This window comes from Lutra lutra, chromosome 15 (genome assembly GCF_902655055.1).
Source record: "Lutra lutra chromosome 15, mLutLut1.2, whole genome shotgun sequence".
Lineage (NCBI taxonomy): Eukaryota > Metazoa > Chordata > Mammalia > Carnivora > Mustelidae > Lutra > Lutra lutra.
In genome coordinates, this window is record NC_062292.1 from 8,472,122 (window position 1) to 8,491,969 (window position 19,848).

Below are 19,848 nucleotides of genomic sequence, written 5' to 3' on the forward strand. Positions count from 1 at the left end.
TAGGAAAACTGTACTGTCACCACTTTTCATTTATTGACATTTATTGGTGGTTTCAATTTAATTATAAGTTCACCTTTAGGAAAGGCCTCTACATAAACCCCATCATCACTCTGGTGGGATGGCACCTCCACAAAGAGGCTCACGGCCCTGAACCCACCGCCTGTCCCTCCCAGCGCCCTCCCCTGCCAGGAGCCTCTGCCTCCATGGTGACATCATGGCATGGCTTCCTCCTCCAATCACCAAGCCCCACCAATTTCCCACTTTAATATCTATCCAATCTTCAGATCTGCTTCCTGTCCTTGGACAACTGTCCCAATCCTCAGCCCCTATCAGTTCTAAAATAGATTGCGACAGCTTCCCCATGGCCTTCCTGCCTCCAACCTTCATACCTGTCTCTCCATTCTCTGTGGGGTTGGGTTTGCAACTGAGATGTCCCAAAATGAAAATCTCACTGTTACTCTCTGACCTAGACCTTTGTATGGCTGTTCCTGGGACGAACTCTAAACAGGCCTTGTGTTCTGGCCACTGCTTATCTTCCTGACCTGCACGCGATCCATTCCCACAACCATATTGTGCTAACCATGTATCTACATGAACACGATTTGGGTGTTCCCATCTCTAAAAGGTATCAGGCATCTCATTTGTCTGTTGCTGTGTAATCACCATCCCCAAACTAACCACAAAATTTACTTTTTTCCTGGGCTCCTTCCTTTGCCTATGTTTGGTGGAAAAGTCTACTGGCTGGTGGTTCTAAGATGTCCCACTCATGTGACTGGCAGTTGACGGGGAGCCTCCCTGTTCTTCCACTGACCTCTCATCCTCTGGTAGGTTAGACCCTCTTACTTACAGTGGTCTCAGGGCAGTGTTCGAAGACAGTAAGTAAATGCAGAAGATCCAAAGCCTCTTACCGCCTCGCCTTGAAAGTCACAAGAGGTTGTTTCCTCTCTATTTTATTGGCAAAACAAGTTCCAAGACCTGCCCGGATTGCATCACATGGGCCCCTGCTCTTGACAGGAAGAGTGACAAAGTCACATGTGCGTGCCCATGCAAAGGGACACGCAGACCAGGTTAGGAATATGGGACTGCATTTTGCAATCTGTGGCATGGGCATTAACTAAATGTTTTTCTGAAGGTGATGGGGGAGAAACCAAAGGGTGACATGACCAGTCTGTTGACCCTGATGATATCCGGGAAGCTGTGGAGTGGGCTAGCCTGAGGCACAGAGAGGGTCTGACACTAGAGAAGACGGACATGAATTCTCCTCTTAGAAGAAGGCACCATGGTTTTCTTTTATCGTCACCATTCTCAACATGCTATGAGCCAGATCAGCCGCCAGGAGGGCTAGAAAGGAGACAACCAGGATACCTTTCTACTCTCTGAACCTATTAATCACATGGAATTTTGTTGAACATTTCTAGGGGTGAAGAAGTAAGAACACATTTCAGAGTAAATATCAATTGCATTGCCTTGACCGTTCCACTTGGATTTCTATCAGAAACAATAGGGGCGTCCAGATGACTCATTGCTTCAGCGTCTGACTCTTGAATTTGGCTTGGGTCATGATCTAAGGGTTGTGAGACAGCCCTGCATTGGACTCTACACTCATCACAGAGTCTGCTTGAAATTCTCTCTCTCTCTTTCCCTTTTTCCTCCCCGACCCCTGCATGCACACTCTCTTTCTCTCTCTCTAAAAGGAAAGGAAAGGAGAGGAGAGGGGAAGGCAGGGGAGGAGAAGGAAAGGAAGGAAGGGGAAAACAACAGCAGCATCATGACCGTGCGGAAGTTTCTGAAAAGCATTGTGTATTTTACTAACACACACCCATCACAACAAGTGCAGGCAAATCTGAGGAAAAAAGTAAATGTCTCCCATAATCCCAGAGCCCAGAACTAACCACTATAAAGAGCCGGGTGTGATTTTCACCAGTAGTCCAAAGACGCGTTTGCTTAATTTCCCGACTTTCCGAGTCCCAGCGTGAAACGTCAACGTCTCAGGTTTTGCCAAGCCTGCAGTTTTCTCGGCCTCTGGCATCTGCTCTAAGTCAAGGTCAGAGTCAGCTTGGGAGTCAAGGCCAAGAGTCAGGACGCCCAAGCCACAATGGACACAAGAAAGAGATCTCATCCAAGGACATTCAAGGACAAGTCAAGCTAATGAATTCAGGGGAGACATGAACACCAGACACCAGTGCGGCTATGGGGCTCGGTGTGACTGCGAAGAATAGTGGGACACCATCCAAACTGCTGGAGAGCCTCTGCCTCCCCAGAACCTGAGAACTTCCTGTTGCTCAAAAGCTAGGGGGAGAGACAGCTCTAATTAACCACACATCCCGGCTGGAGTGTGGCCTAAGACTTGGGCCTGATGACAGGCAGCTTCACAAATAAGCCCACATCAAGCCAGAAAGTTTGATAAATGCTGGAAGATTTCTAAGCCCCAGAAAAAATGTAAACTGTCAATGAGAGGGAAAAAAAAAAAAAAAAAAACCCTGACAATGATCTTATCTTTTGCTGCCGGGAAATTGAGATTTCCTGGGGATTGATATGATCACAGGATGGATGAAGGGCAAAGGGAGGCAGCCTCTGAAGGCAGCCGTCGACACACCCTGAGACAGAGAGGGCATGAGGCAGCTGTCTGTGTGTGTGTTGGCAGGTAGGCGCCCGGCTTCACAACGTTTCCATTTTGTCCCCATTAGGTAACAATGAATGTGCGATTTCCCTAGTCACTAGAGTAGAGAAATCTACAAAGGTAATTTCTCAATATCCTTTGCGGGAGAATTGGAGAAACACAGGAGGTACAACTGCAGTGAGTTATAAAAAATGGCTTTTCGGCTTGAGCCATAAATTAATTCGGGCAGACATTCTGAAGGGCAAATAGGGACTCTGTACTTTAAAGCTGACACATCTGTGGCCACTGGGCTGACAGTGATGCACCAGAGCCTCTGGTAGTCGCCACAGTGGGCTCCAAGCCTACTTTTCAGAAGATTAGCACTAAACTTCTTCAGGGGTAAGTGTTACTTCTTTTATCAAAATGTTTCATGTTGGGGCACCTGGGTGGCTCAGTGAGTTAAAGCCTCTGCTTTCGGCTCAGGTGATGATCCCAGGGTCCTGGGATTGAGCCCCGCATCGGGTTCTCTGCTCAGCAGGGAGCCTGCTTCCTCCTCTCTCTGCCTGCCTCTCTGCCTGCTTGTGATCTCTGTCTGTCAAATAAATAAATAAAATCTTAAAAAAAAGATGTTTCATGTTACAGGAACAGTTATAGGGTTCATCAGGCTAAGTGGGTAAAATGAGTTGGGGCTTTTTTGTTTGCAGTCTCCCTTAAGAGAAAGTAGCTTGGAAGACTAATTCCTAATAAAACCAAAGTTGCCAACATGAATGAAATTGCATGAGCTGTGTGTGCGTATATGTGTGTGCACGCATGTGTGCATGTGTGTGTGTGTGCACGTACTTTTTCAGGACCAGGTGGTAAGACGATGGGAAATGAAGAAAAGGTACGTTCAGTCCATGGGCTTCTATATAACAGATGATAAGCCATAAGAAATACTAGTGCCATTTGAACCAAAACTATATTTTCAGCCCATGTTATACTTTTTTTTAAAGACTTATTTATTTATGAGAGAGAGAGGTGGGGTAGGGACAGAGGGAGAGAGAGAAAGAGTTTTAATCAGACTCAGCCCAGCCACCAGAGCTCAACATGGGGCTCGATCTCACAACCCCAAGATCACGACCTGAGCCAAAACCAAGAGTTAGACGCTTAACTGACTGAGTCACCCAAGTACCCCCCCAAAGGTTATACTCTCATAATCACACCCTGTGTTTTTAGGTACCTTTTAGGTACTTTTGTCCACTTTTTTAGGTACTTCCTAGCTAGCCTGAGAGCTCATAAGAACCATGTACATGTCCCAGTTTCCTGTAATAATGCTACCAACAAATTGTTTCCTGAAGGAACATTGGCTCTGTGTATGTGATACTTGAAGTATTTATTACAATTTTTATGTCAATATAGCAAAAATCAGACCAATTCGGGTTTAGTGATGGCTATCAACTTGTTTTCACTGTTCTGCAAATTATTTAATACATAGCTAAGTTGAATTGTATTGATATCACAGTTGTTGTGGTCTCGATTATCTTAAAAGATCATTTAAAATTTTCCATTGCTCTAGCTATTAAAATTTGAACCTCAAAAAAATAAATAAATAAAAATAAAATTTGAACCTCATTTCTTAATGTTTCATTTTATTTTTTTTTTAACTTTTTTTTTTTTTTTAAGATTTTATTTATTTGACAGAGAGAGATCACAAGTAGGCAGAGAGGCAGGCAGAGAGAGAGGAAGGGAAGCAGGCTCCCTGCCGAGCAGTGAGCCCGATGCGGCACTCTATCCCAGGACCCTGGGATCATGACCCGAGCCGAAGGCAGCGGCTTAACCCACTGAGCCACCCAGGCGCCCCTCAATGTTTCATTTTATTGGGGAGACTGGGTCCATCAGTAAGAATGTGGAACAGATAAGACTTTCAATGCTGAGAGAAGGCACATTAGTCAGGGTCCTAGGTTGAAAGTCTCAAAATCTAGTCTGAGTGTTCTGGGTGGATTTAAAAATAAGGGATTGAGGGGCCCCTGGCTGTGTCAGTCAGTAGAGCACGCAACTCTTGATCTCAGGGTCGTGAGGTCAAGCCCCACGTTGGGCATAGAGATTACTGAAATAAATACATCTTTAAAAAATAAGAATGAAAATTAGGGATTTATTTGAAAGCATGGGTGGGAAAACACACGGAAGTGACAGAGAACAAGGCTTGAAGGACAGGTCAGGACAAAGGGATTCCCGGGCAGGGCTGGGCCACAGAAGATACAGGACGTCATGGGAAGAGTCGAATCTACTTGCCTCTGTGTAGCAAGACTGCCCTCTCTCATTCACTGTTCGTATTCCCACTGAGAATGTCCAGGCAGCCAAAACCACGTCTCCTGCCCTCACCCACCCTAAAAAAAGTGCCCACGGTGCTGACTTCCCCATGAAAGGAGGAGATCTCTGTGCTGACAGGAATGCCTCAGGGCCCAACAGGACAGACATGCTTCACAGTGACAGAAGGAGAAGTCCTCGAAATGAAGCTCATCGTTTGCACTAGAACCGAGGCAGGACGTTTGCCAGCTAACCCTCAGGATTCCCGCTCTCCTCCCAGCCCACCCGAATGCGAGAGAGGCCTCTCCTGAGCTGCTTCTTCCTCCAGGGGTTTCCCACAGAACCCTGAGCTGCCAGATGGCTTCGTGGAGGGACCACACTCGCGTTTCTCCTTCTGCTATTGCTGCTGACTCATTCCAGCTTTTAAAATACCTCATTATCCAAGAAACTCCTTTCTAGAAATGCCATACAAGTAATCTCAGGAGGCTACCTGTAATCCTCCAGCCACCTCAAGAGACCGAGTGCAACAGAGAAAAGCAGCCTCAGAATTACGACCTGGCAGGTTTGGCTACTGAGGTGAAGGTTTTTGTAAATGCGATTTTCTGTCAGTATTCGCTTCTTCTCTAGTGGCATTTACTAAATATCATTGACTGAAATTGACTAAACATAGCCATTTGACTTCATAAAGAAAGAGTCTCCTTAAAACTAAGGAGTGCCCTTTCCCTGGCATTTAATATATAAGATGCCTTAAAAAGAGAGTAGAGCTGCCTTAATTACTATTAGCATAGGAGGAATGCATTGATGGGACTTCCTAGTAATGGAAGTCAAATATAAATAAACTTCAGCATATTCATGTGTATGTGAGAATGAAGTCTATTATACTTTATTCAGGAAAAATGCTCCCAGGGCCCAAACAAAAGAACGTCACTGTGACAGCCTTGGGAGCCTTGGAATTGCTTTTATAGCCGAGAGTGGGCACAATGTCATATAGTCTTTGGCAGTATTCTGTGCAAAATCTAGAAAATAACAACAAATATTCAACACTGATATTCTCAGTTGAGAAGAGCAATTAACAAATGCAGAAATTCCTTGCTGGCTTGCTTTTCTTAGTCAAATATAAACATTTGTTAAAAGATACTTTGCCTTAACATTGTTCTCCCAGGAAATAAACAGATACTTGAGACCCTCAATCCTGTTTGAACCTCATGCCATTTCATCAGGCCAGGAAAACAGATTTGGTCACAGAGTTTCATGTGAGGGTGAGTATTGGCTAGTAAGTCAAGGTGAACTTGGTTCGGGGGGGGGGGGGCGGGTGGAGTGGCCCAGGGCTCTCCCCCTGCTCACATATGGTCCATGCTTTTATTGGAAAGTGTACAGTGGTGTCAAGGTATCCCCCAAAGGGGGCCAGTTGGCAGATAACCATCACAGGCAATGTTTAGAGAATTCATAAAGTTTTAAGTTCAGACTCTCAACCTTATAGATGCAAAAGTTGATTTATCCACATCTAAGAAAGGATGAGTATTTTTGGAAGTGAAATTATCACACTAACTAAGAACATAGAGAATATTGTATAGAACTAAGATGCCAAGTTATCAAATTATACTGAGATTTTTGCAGTATATGGGGCTGAAATGTTAGCATTGTCAAGCCTACTACAGTCGCTCCCATAGCTGGAATTATATGAGATGCTGAATTATAATCAGAATCGTGTTTGGTGAGCAAAGAATCACAACAAGGGAAGTCAATTGGATAAATTTTTAGAAACGTGTCTCAGCCAAAACAGCTTAAGACAGTCCCCCTCACAGTAGGGACAATCTTGCCCAGAGGGGATAGCAAGGTTGAAGATACTAGGAATGTCCCCCAGACTTTGGACAGTTTCTGGACTTGAACAGTCTATTGGCCTTTTTTAAAGTCTTATGCAAGACCAGAAACCAATTTGTCATCCTAAGAGGACCCTCCATATTTGTTCTCTAACTCTGTGATTCACAGGGTTCAACATTCAATGCTCAAGATGGAAGTTCAGGAACCAAGAGGGTTCCTGGAGTAGGGAGCTGTCCCTGGTTCTGAACAACCATTAGCAACTCAGATCCTACTGAATCTTAACTAAATTTCTCCCTGGAATTTAAAACCTATGCTGTTAACAACACCCAGCCACATTCAAGGAAGGGGGGGGGTGGACAAAAGTTCTATAAAAGGGTAAAATCCAAATGTTATGCACAAAAACTGTATGCATTTTCTATGCATAGAAGTTTCATGAAGAAACTGGGAAATGCAAAGAGATATAGAAAGAAAAATAACAATAAGTGCTGTTTTTGCTGCTCTCTAACTTCATGATAGAGAAAGAAGGCAACAAAGAAAATATGCAGAGGCCCTAATACACATACATAATATTATAGAGCAAAGCCTGTAATCAGAAAACAGAAACACTGAATTTTTATATATACATGATACATTTATAAGATTGAACACATTGGACATTCCCCACCAACAAAAAAAGTATGAACAAAGTAAAGAAGGTAGGGCTTCAGATGACATTATTTGATCACAATGCAATAAAGCTAGAAATTACAACACGAGAATTTAAAAGCTCTCTCAAATTACTCTTATGTCAAAAAGAAATCAAAATAAAATTTACAGACTCTTTAGAAAATAGTGACAATAAAAGACTACATATGAAAAATAGTTATAGTAGAATGAAAATAAACATATTAAGTGTTAATTAAAAAATTAGTAAAGGATACCTACTCTTAAGGATGCAGAAATAATGCATTAATAAACATGAAAACAGAAATCAATACATAAAGAACAAAAACATAATTTAACTAATAAATTAAAGTATGACATCTTGTCAGGAGGGAGGAAAATTTTGAATTAAGGGAGGGATGGGATGATTGGGGCAGAGAAGAAAACAGCTCAATGAACAAAGACAGTTGGAGAAGCAAAGGCAGAGGTCAAATATGTGTGTGTGTGTGTGTGTGTGTGTGCGCGCGCGTGTGTGTGTATTCAGATTGCCATCTTTCGAATGACTGCAGTTCCTTGTAAAATATTTTGCTCTCCATGGAAGTCTGAGGAGCAGTTCTCTTTTCTACTCACTCCCCTTTCCTCCCATATACACATACACACACACACACCATACACTCACTCAGATTCATATTCACACACACACACACAGAGGCAGAGAGAGAGAGACAGAGGGAGAATTCATACCCCTCTCATTCTATATTTACATCTCAAATGGTTTTTGTATTTCCTTTATTTCTTTTTAGGGTAGTTCCCATTTCTCTGCTGTATACAAAGCTACAAATTACCAGAAGCTTATCGTGGGCCAAGTGGGACATGACAGCTTTTCAGATGTTTTTGCTAAACTCACACCAGAATTTTCAGGCATTATGCCCATCTTATAGATGCAGAAATTGAAGCTCATGAAGTTTAAGTATTTTTCCAAAGTCACATAGTTAGTAATTCAAACCTAACTCTATCTACACCGAAGTCAATTTTTCGTGATGATACTATACTGCCTCTCTATGGATAGAGGTAGAGAGCACATATCGCATACTAATAGAATTTGTACACAGAAAACTGTTGGGAAGGAAGGCTAAGATGATTAATAAAATCAATATCCAAATGATCTCAATCCAAATGATTCAGCGATCTGAAATGACTGACTGACACTAACATGAAGAGCTCCCTTGGGGTTAAGTTCAAAGTACTATATTTAGGGAGTTAAAAAAACAGTTTTACATATACTGGATCCAGAAGATCTGGTCTGATGCAGTTCATTTGAAAAATTCCTCAGCATTTTAGGGCCTGTACGCTTCTTATACGAATCCATGTCTCAGCAGGAAATGGCAGTACTGTCAAAGAGTTTAACTAAGAAGAGTTTAATGGAGGCAGCCAACTAGTAATGGTGAATCACCCAGGCACTGGCATCATGGCTTCCATGGCTTCCCAAGGAGCAGAGACTATAGGTAGAAAGACACACCTTTTTATTTATTTATTTTTAATGGTTCAGTACTTTTAGCTCTTACCTCCAGAACTCATGCTGGGGACTCCCATTAGCCAAACCCAGCCAGAAGCTAGAGAGCAAGGCAACCCAAGGGAGAGATATGTTCCTTAGAGATTAGTCTCCTAATCTGTCAGGGAGGACAAAGCTGGGGAACTGATCTGGCAGGGAAGCAAACAGAAAATAATCAGCACATTCATGCTCATCCAACAGAGTGACGCAGCTACTAAAAAAACAAAACTAGCTCCATCTCAGGTCTATTAATATATATTCTAGGTCTTGAGCATCAAAGATCTCAGCCCTACACAGACCAGTATGCACCTGGAGATCATGCTCCATCCGAGTGCCTCCCAGAGAAGGAAGTGTACACAAGAGGTGCATCCCGAGAAAGCAGGGATGTCAAGCCTTACAAAACCTAGGGCATTTACCATACTGGATAAAGACTCCAGAATGACAAGCTGATGTTAGACACATGCGAGAGAGTTATCGGGAGGCAGAAATTAGCTCAACATAAGCAATACATTCCTCACCTCTAGACCTCTCTGTCAGTGACTTGGAGTACGCCTCCCTCCCTCGTCACTTACGGAACTCAGTCATAGCCTAGGCTGCCACCTGCCGTTGGGGCCACTGCAGAACTATTCCTGTGCTTGACAGAACATTTCCTCCCTCCTCTCAGACTCACACTCAGCAACCAAATGCTGTCAACTGAGCCCACAACCCAGTCCTACTTAAACGAATGATTGTCCTTCCCGCAAAGGACCATGTAGGCAAGACCCAAGATCCTGAATTTGTTCAGACATCTTCCCTGCTACTGACAGAGGTGTTAAAACTGTCATACCTCTGAACGGTGCCACTTCTGAAAGAGGCAAATACCCTGAAGCTCAGAATGCTTCCACGTACTATCCAAACAATAAAATATTCATCAAAAAAGAGCAGTTCTGCACTTAATTTTAGGCCTCATCTTATACTTCCTTTCTTGGCCATATGACACCCAGATTAGCTTTCTTTCTTTTTTAAGACTGATTGATTGATTGACTCTCTGATTGATTTGAGAGAGAGAGAGAGAGCATGAGCAGGTGGAAGAAGCAGAGGGAGAGAGAGAGAAGCAGACTCCCCGCTGAGCAAAGAGCCCCATGTAGGACTCAATCCCAGGACTCTGGAATTATGACCTGAGCCAAAGGCAGACATTTAACTGACTGAGCCACCCAGGAGCCCCAGAATAGCTCTTTCTAACAGAAAGAATAAAAGCTTGTTGAAAGCATGAGATCTCCAGATAGAGGAGCAAATGTCTGATTCTGGAAGGCCTTCAAGAGAAAATGCTATCATAATAACAGAAATAACTGTTCCTAATCCATTCAATGAGAAAAGAATATGAAACAACATATGTACCTATATACATGTGTGTGTATATATTATATATATATATATTAATATGCACACACACACACTTTGTGCATATACGGTCTAGACACTTGAACGTATACATATACACGAAGAAAATTATACTTATCTCTGGGTAGTGGATTTAGAGTTGCCTTCTATTTTCTTCTTTTTGCTTACTATATTCTCTATAATAAGGGTGGATTTTTTAAAAAGATTTTATTTATTTGATGGAGAAAGAGAGAGATCACAAGTAGGCAGATAGGCAGGCAGAGAGAGAGGGGAAAGCAGGCTCCTCCTGAGCAGAGAGCCCGATGCGGGGCTCGATCCCAGGACCCTGAGATCACAATCTTAGTTAAAGGCAGATGCTTAACCCACTGAGCCACCCAGGTGCCCAAATATAATAAGGGTGGATTTTTTTTTTTTAAGATTTTATTTATTTGACAGAGAGAGATCACAAGTAGGCAGAGAGGCAGGCAGAGAGAGAGGGAAGTGGGGTCCCTGCTGAGCAGAGAGCCCGATGTGGGGCTCGATGTGGGGCTCGATCCCAGGACCCTGAGATCAGGACCGGAGCTGAAGGCAGAGGCTTTAACCCACTGAGCCACCCAGGCGCCCCTAAGGGTGGATTTTTAACCAGGAAAAGGCATTTATGTTACGTTCTTTTTTTCTTTCAGAGCAAGAAGGGCTACGAAACTATGTGGGTAGACTTCTAGAAACTATGTAGGTTTCTAGACTTCTAGAAACTTGACTACTTTGGAAGGTTGATGTAGCTCTACTTCTGCCATAGTTTGGCTTCTGACCTGGAGGGTACATAAAAATCGTCTCTGAAGCCTGGCTTGGGTGTGCCATTTCACTGTGAAAGCAGTTTCATGGATCGTGAACCACAGAAGTGATTTCAGCCCTGCAGAGCCTGAAACCCAGAAAGCCCATGCAGTCCAAACAGATGATGGAAAAGAAAGAGCAGATCACAGAAAGCAGTGGCCTTTAGAAAACACCCGGTTAATTACCTTGTGAGATTAAGCTGAACTCTACTCAGCTCCCCAAGCTCCCTTATGTAATTGTAACTTAAAATGACTTGTTTATTGAAGCCCAAAGGTCCTCCAGTGACGTAGCAAGGGCAGGGTGGAGCGTGGTCAGCTCCCGTGGAAGCAAGAGGGCAGTGTCGCTGGAGAATTCAAAAACAGTAATAAAACTGAGTAAAACTGTGTCTGCATTTCAAAAATCACTATCAGCAATGTCACCCTTTCCTTGGAACGTCGCTGAGGACTTTACAACTGTCCCAGTGAAGGATTCATGGATGGGACAGAGGATTTTCTTCTCCTGACTTGAAGAAAATAACCTTTTAGAATTTTTGGTATGTATCTCCCTTCCTCTCTTGCTTCCTTTCTTAACTCCTTTTCTTTCTTTCTGTTTATTGGGGGGTGGGGTGGGGTAGTGTGGCCCAGAGAGGACTGGGGAAGAGCAGAGAAGACAGGAATTCCTTTAAATAGAAATAGTGTCAATGAGTCACCTGTGTCCCAAAACCCTGTCAAGGGACAGATGTCAAGATTGGATGATTTCTGTTGATTTGCTACTTTCATTAGAACAACACTCCATCTCTCTCTTTTTTAAAGATTTTATTTATTTTAATTGAGAAAGAGAGAGAGAGAGCTTGTGTGAGAGAGAGCGTGAGCAGTGGCGGGGATGGGGGATTTGGGCGGGGCAGACGGAGAAGCAGACTCCCCGCTGAGCAGGGAGTCCTTTGTGGGGCTCCATCCCAGGACCCTGAGATCATGACCTGAGCTGAAGGCAGAGGCTTAACCCACTGAGCCCCCCAGGCGCCCCTAGAAAAACATCCCATCTTAACTGGATTGTAGGGTCATATTGTCTTTTCTTCATTTAGTAGCAACATTTGCCCCCAAATTTCCTTAGTTCTTTGAAGAACTAAATTTTTTTCTTCTTTTATTCACTCCTACAATTATATGGAGCTTTTCTGTAAATGTTAGGGCTTGTTCACCCAAGGATACTTTTTAGATGAATTTTCTTATATACTATATATTACTTTCCAGGCCAGGTGTATTATAATATTTTTATGCCATGTGCTGTTAGAATTACCACCTTGGCCTTTGCTTTCTGCATTACATCTCTGATTGTGTATGGTTAATATGCATATAAATTTCATGGGGATTGAAATACCTTAATAATATATACTCTCCATTTTTATTCATATGATATTTTTAGTTTTGAAATTCTTTTCAGGTAATGTTGAATCCCAAGTACTGAGGAAACACCCAAAGGAGCAATTCTATTCTTATAATCTTATTGTTCTAGTTCAACTGGATTTATCTCATCTAAACCACAATGCAATTGAGACAGAAAGGAATCATTTTGATTTATAGACTTGTATGAACTCCAGAATACTGATGATGTACAGATAGCAGTGGGAAAGACCAGGGCATTGAAAAATGCTAGAACATGAGGTTCTTTTTTACCTGGTTTTAACTCATTTTAAAAATCAACTTTTATAGCATTGTTTCTCTCAGTGTTCCTTGTAGATAATAAATGATGTTCTCCCCAGGGTCAAATGTATAATCAGGTAATCAAGGGAAGTGCTATTGAGAGGTACAAGTCATGTTGGCTCCAAGGCAACTGAGCTGACTTAGGAAAACCAGTAGTACAGTGGAACCATATGTTTTCAACAAAGTTATTTCGTATAGTTTTGTTTTGGTGAGTTTTTATTGGCATAGTGACTGATAATGTAAATAACCAAAGCCTCAAAGTAATCCCAGAGAGAGTTTCTAAAAAAATCTCCCTTTTGATACAACTCTATTCCTTGACAGACACATGTACAGGTCCCCTCTAATAATAAAAATAGTATTCTTATAAAATTAATAAATACCACTTATTGGGCACATAATACATGCCAGACATTGTACTGAGCATGTTTTATATGCCATCACATTTAATTCCCACAGAAATTCTGGGAGGTAAGCATTATTGAGCGATTTAATGGATGAGGAAAATGAGCTATTTTTATCCATGAGAACATACTTCAATAATGACAGGAGTTCTCTTATTCACTTTCTACACTTAATAATACCTCCTTATAAAGGCATTCTTTCATTATCAATAAAGAGACAACCACGCAGACATTTCAAGTGACTTTCCCAAATGTTACAAAGCAGATCCATTACACTTCCTTACCTCTTATCCAGTCCTACAAGTACTCACAGAATACTGTTTATTTGAAAAAATGTACAACTATTTTAAAAAAGTTTTGGATAGAGTGCCTTAAAGTTGTGATTGATATACATATCTCCTATATGCATGAATGTCACTGAGAAATCACGCTCCACAATAGACCAAGAAACCCTCAGAAGAATTTTTCTGTCCTAAGCCACAGTGGCAAAGGCTGCTGGTTGATCCCAATATCCACTCTCTCCATGTTTCTTACTAACAGAACCCTGATATTAGCTGGGCACACGGACTGGAATAAAAAACTAATTTTCCAGGATCCCTTGTAGTTAGGCAAGGCCCTTGGAATAAGTTCTGCCTAATGGTATAGAAATATTGTAAGGGAATCCTATGACATCTCCATCAGGGATCTGACTTACCAAGGGTGGTCAGTGTTAATGGCGGCAACAGGTTATGAGCCACTGAATAAAATACAAGTTTGTGACACTATAGTAATATAAATAATAACTGAAAATATTGAGATTTTGAGGGGGAATGAGATATTTACATAGCCTTAATATAGCTGCCCACAGGGATGCCTGGGTGGCTCAGTGGGTTAAAGCCTCTGCCTTCAGCTCAGGTCATGATCTAAGGGTTCTGGGATCGAGCCCTGCATCGGGCTCTCTGCTCAGCGGGGAGCCTGCTTCCCTTGCCCTCTCTGTCTGCCTCTGTCTGTCTACTTGTGATCACTCTCTGTCAAATAAATAAACAAAATCTTAAAAAAAAAAAAAAAGATAGCTGCCCACAAATTACAAATTAACTACAAAAGGGAAAAGCACAGCTTAATGGGTGAGAAACTGGAAGAACTACTTCAGTCCAAACTGCTCTAGTCATCCCGAAGACAGCAAGTCAAAATCATGAGCCAACCAATAGGATCCAATGAGAAAAGAAAGCATTGCTTCCCTGACATTCTTGTCAAAGGTTCAGAACGTGAGTCTAACAATGAGGGAACATTAGACAAAGCCAAACCAAGGACAGTCTACAAAACAATGCCTATAATCAAAGTATCAAAGTCATGAAATCCAAGAAAAAAACCAAATGGACAGGAAGTTGCTGTAGACTACTTGGAGAGACATGGAATTTATATGCATAATCCCTCACCTTTCTTTATGGGGACATTGCTGGCACTGTTGATAAAACTTGAATGGAATCTGAAGATCAGATGGTAGGTAGTAAGCTGAAGGTCTTCCCCTGGGCGTGGTGGTTGCACTGTGGTTTTGAAGAATGTCTTTTTTGCGGGTAATGCATACCAAACTCTCCAAGGGTTATAGGATATCTTATCAGCAGTTACCCCGAATGGCTCCGACAAAAGGTCTTTGTATTGTTACTGCAACTTCCTGTACATTTGTGACTATTTCTCAAAAAAGGAGATTTTCCAAAATAAGTGAAAGATAACAAACCACAGATTTGAAAAAGTGCTATAAGAGTCAAGCATGGTAAGGACATAAAAAACTGTACTCACTGGGGCACCTGGGTGGCTCAGTGGGTTGGGCCTCTGCCTTCGGCTCGGGTCGTGATCTCAGGGTCCTGGGATCGAGCCCCGCATCGGGCTCTCTGCTCAGCGGGGAGCCTGCTTCCCTCTCTCTCTCTGTCAAATAAATAAATAAAATCTTAAAAAAAAAAAACTGTACTCAGGTACATCCTAATAAAACCTGACCTCACTGTTGCCTTCTAGCTCCCAGCAGTAGGTCCCAGTCTCACCATCCCCACACCCACTAACAGGAATTTCCAAATGTCTTTTCATCTTGGAGGTATAAATGCCTTGAGACATTTCACTTTATCGGGAAGAAAAGGTCCTTCCCCTTTCCTTCCAAAGCTTTCCTCCTTTACTGTTTCAGGAACTTTGATGAACAAGACTTCCATATTATTCAGGGTACTTCCAAGCCCACAGCCCAGAGGTGCAGACAACTCTATCACAAAAATGCACGGTAGATGTCCAAAGGCTGGAGAGTCTGCCATACTTCTACTTTTAGAACTCCCAGTGATATAGAGCTGCATCAAATCCGATTCCATTCCTCATCAAGGGTTTTTTCCCTCACCTTGAGTTAAAGAAAATATAAGACCTTTACAACCCTGTTGTTATAGTTCAGTATGTTGTTGCCCCCAGAAGCAAATTCTTAGGTAAGACAAAGACACAGCCCTCAAAGGCAAGTCATAATTTTTCAGATATAGGTAGGGGAATTGTTTATTGTGGTTTGCCCAGGACAATCCTCATTTACACCTGTTGTCCCAGCACCAGCTTTCACTCTCAAGGTGGCCCCAGTTTGGACTATTAATTACATGGTCACTGGGAACAGTGCAGATTAAAACAAACGTGGAGGGAAAAATCTGTATTTGGTAGATACTTAATATCTGACGTTCTTTGTTTAGGTGGTTGGCTAGGTGTTGTTATCTTGATTTCCCAGGATCTGAAACCCATTTATGTTTGGGAAACCCACCATTGTGGGGGTCTTGGAGCAAGACAGGGCATAGGCAGGCACTTGGGCTCATGCTCTAAGCTTGGTAAGTTACAGAATATCTTTGCCAGAACTTGGAATCAGAAGCAAATGACAAGGCGCATTATCAGACCTTACTCTGGCAGTAAGAGAGGCAACCTCTAGAAACTACTGTCCAGAGCAATGGGGGCAGCTGACAGTGCCCAGGCCCTCTGGTGGTGTCAGGGTGTCCTTGCATCATGACCTGTCTGTGGTGTCAACTACTTAATTTTCCTTAGTTCTTAGATATGCATTTTCAACATTGATTCTCCAACTTTTCCATTAATTCCAAGAGCTAGCTACTCGAGCTAGCTAACTTTTTCTAATTCCTTTTTTCCTGTTGCTGACAAGACTTGGCTTCTACTATGTATAACCAAGAAAGTAAGTATAATCAGCATACAATGCTAAACAGAATTCATGCCTTTTTTTTTTTTTTTTTTTTTTAAGGTAGTCTGTCTCAAAGGTGAATCAAATTCCCCTGTTCTGGCTCCAAACGCTGGTAGAAACTTTCAAAAGGCAGTCACCTGGATTTTTTTTTTTCTTTTCTTTTTTTTTTTAGAGAGAGAGGTGGGGGGCAGAGGGAGACAGAGAAAGAGAGAATCTTAGGAACGTTCCATGCACAGTCCAGAATCTGATGTTAGGTTTGATCTCATGACCCTGAGATCATGACCTGAGCCAAATTCAAGAGTCAGATGCTTAACCAACCGAGCCACCCAGGGGCCCCTGCAGTCACCTGGACTTTAAAAAATATCTCATTCTCAGTGAATCACCTGATTTCACAAAGAACGTTCTGAAACTGCTGGTAGCTGCCATGGATCAGCCACAGAGGGGTGACTGTCTGCCTCAGGATAGAATCAACCTACTTTGTCATTTGATTTCATAAATGTCATCCTGCATACTTAAATCTCTTCTAAATCATCCATAGAAAAAAGGAACAAATATTCCCCTTTGAGGGGATTAAAAAGCACAACCCTCCTCTCCAGCCTAAACACACACACACACACACACACACACACACACACACACACATGCACGCATGTGCACAGGAATATTTTTTAGAAGATATTTTGACTTCTAGAAGATATTACAGTTAGTTCATTTGCTCAGGCAGATTTTAATATTTCTTTGAGCTGAAGTTATTTTCCTAGGCAACTGTACACCATCTCCATGGAACATGGAAGTGTCAGAAGGGCAAAGGGCTTTGCTTCAAATCAAAAACTGACCCTACTCTACCAAGAAATTCTCTGAGTCCAGCAAAAATGGGGCAGACATTCTTTCTGAGACGACCTTGCTCCCCTGCCAAAGACTTACTCTGAAACTCTAAATGAATGTTCTGAGACCAATTGGCCAGCATAGCCCACTTGGTTAATCAAATTCCTGTCTTTGCACTTGTTCTGGGGTTACTGAAGGCACACTGAGTGTTTCTCCCTTGGCCATCACCGAGGAAACCTAAGTTCACTTTGAAATAGGGAACCCAGCCATGTTTGGATGTTGGTGACATTCTGGGAACTCTGAAGACTGGGCCCTTTCTTCTCATTTTATTTAGGTTTACTCTCCTGCCCATGTCCTCAGGTCATCCCCACTGGCAGTCCACTAGGGCCCATTTGCAGGGGTCAGTGTCAACCTTGGTCAGATAGCCCCATGGGGTTGCACTGTCTCCTGCCAATCCCGCGGACAGCTTATCTAGGAGGTAGCTGCTTCTTGTATCTGGATTCCGGAATGCATATGAAACATTTTCTTCCTCCTTTCCACTCTTCTATCCCTTCTTGTCTGATCAAAACAGATCAAACTGAGAAGGAGGGAAGACAAGGGAATGCAATCATACCCTTTAGACTTCACTAGGTGTCATATTTCTTTATGGCTATGTGATCGTATATAACAATATTACATTTATTTAGCAACTAGTCCCTTCCAAGCACTCTACAAAGTGACCTGTGGGTGTTAGGAAATGTAATTCAATCCTCTTAACAACTCTATAGTATAGATACATTCCATAAATATTATGGTTATCATCTCATTTCAGGGAAACTGATGCAGAGAGAAGTTAAATCACTTTTACATTTTCATAAAAGGCAGTTAAGTCCCTGAAATTCTTGTTCTCACCCTCCCTGCGGTCCTCCACAGGACCACCACACCATGTGATAAACACTGTAAGTGGCTTGGTGCAAAGTGCCACGAAGCATCAAGAACCCTGAAAGACACAGAAAAATGCCACCCCCCGCACCATGTCGGTGTCCTAATCCCCAGAACCTATGAATGTATAAGGTCACATGGTGAAAGAAAATTAAAGTCCCAGATGTAATAACATTTGCCAGTCAGCTGACCTTCAAGTAGGGAGATGATCCTGGGTTGTCTGAGCAGGTCTGATCTAAGCACAGTGGTCCTCTAAAGAAGGAGAAGAGAAGAGGAAGTTCAGGGTCAGAGGAAAATTTTGAGTTGGTCCCTGACCGGCAGTTGCAGATGGAGGAGGGGAGCCACGTGGCAAGGGGTGTAGGCAGCCTCTAGAAGCTGACAGAGTCAAGAAACAGATTCTCCCCCAGGGCCTCCAGAAAGAATCCAGCCTGCCAACAACTTGCTTTTAGCTCAGTGAGACTTTCTCTGACTTGCGACCTCCAGCACCATAAGACACTGAATTTGCATTGCATTAAGCCATGAAGTTCGTGATAATTTATTATGGTCATGATAGAAAACCCATACAGATGCCCTGTCCTGGATGATCAGATGGAGATGGTGTCTGAGCACAGCTGGCAAAATGTGGAGCAGCTCTCTGGGCAAGAAAGTAGTGTGGAGAAGGGGATTCTCAGCAGAGAGAAGGACAAACACCAAGGCTCAGAGCATGACACAGCATGTGGGCAGGCGACAGCGGGTATCCTAGGAAGGTTGGCGCAGGGCAGGAGTTCACAGTAGCAGAGAAGACTCCAGAGGGACCTGGTGTGCAGAACAAAGAGTGAAGATTTTATCTTGCAGAGAAGGATAACTGTTACGGGATTTCTAATAGAGACAAATTTTTATTTCAGAAAGAACACTCTGATTACATTATTTAACAACAACACTCATCAGATATGTGATGAATGTGGAGAATGAGCTGGAGGAGGGATAGCATAGAGACTAGGAGAAAAACTCATCATCTAAGCAAGAGATTATAAAGGACAGAGACAGGAAAGCTGGAGGGCATAGCAGATTTGAAAGATACTTAGAAGGTAGAGTTAATGATTTGTTTGATGATTTGTTTGATGTCAACAAGCTTCATGGCTTCAGAGATTAAGAGGATGCTATTATTTAGCAAGACGAGAAAGAAAGAAAGAAAGAAGAAAAAGGAAAGGACAACTATCTACATTGGAAAGAGGGAAGCTATTTTGTTTTCAAACAAATAATAATGACAATTACAATTTATTAAGTGCTTATTATGTGCCAGTTCTGTATGTACATTACCTCTTGTAATACTCATACGAACACTGTTCTTATTATTTTCATTTGTCAGATGGAGAAAATGAGGCTCAGACTGGTTAGAAAGAACTTTTCCATGGTCACAGAGCTAACTGTTTGAACCATGACTCTGCTCAGGAATAAGAACAAAGATTTTCTTAGAATAAACCAACATTTTCTCCATCCACTCCACATTCTGCCATGTGGCATGGGACATGCTAATGAGCAAAGAGGCTTTACGATGATGTCCAATAAACAAAAATTTCAATAAAATTGAAAATTCAACTCTGCAAGTCTCCTTTCAGGACTAGGTATTTAAAGAAATTGGCTCTCATCAGCACAGAGGCTGCATGGCTGAAATGGCCTAGATTAAGAAGGAAGGAGACCGGGGTACCTGGGTGGCTCAGTGGGTTAAAGCCTCTGCCTTCAGCTTGGGTCGTGGTCTCGGGGTCCTAAGATCGAGCCCC

The 19,848-nt window shown here is 42.5% G+C and overlaps 1 long non-coding RNA gene across 1 annotated transcript; it reads left to right on the forward strand.

The window, feature by feature from the left end:
• Positions 1-2,780: 2,780 nt before the first annotated feature.
• On the forward strand, positions 2,781-19,573 carry LOC125085454 (uncharacterized). The gene is made up of 3 exons (XR_007122936.1): positions 2,781-2,998; positions 6,048-6,144; positions 19,437-19,573. It is a non-coding gene; the product is annotated as an uncharacterized LOC125085454 (long non-coding RNA).
• Positions 19,574-19,848: the final 275 nt, after the last annotated feature.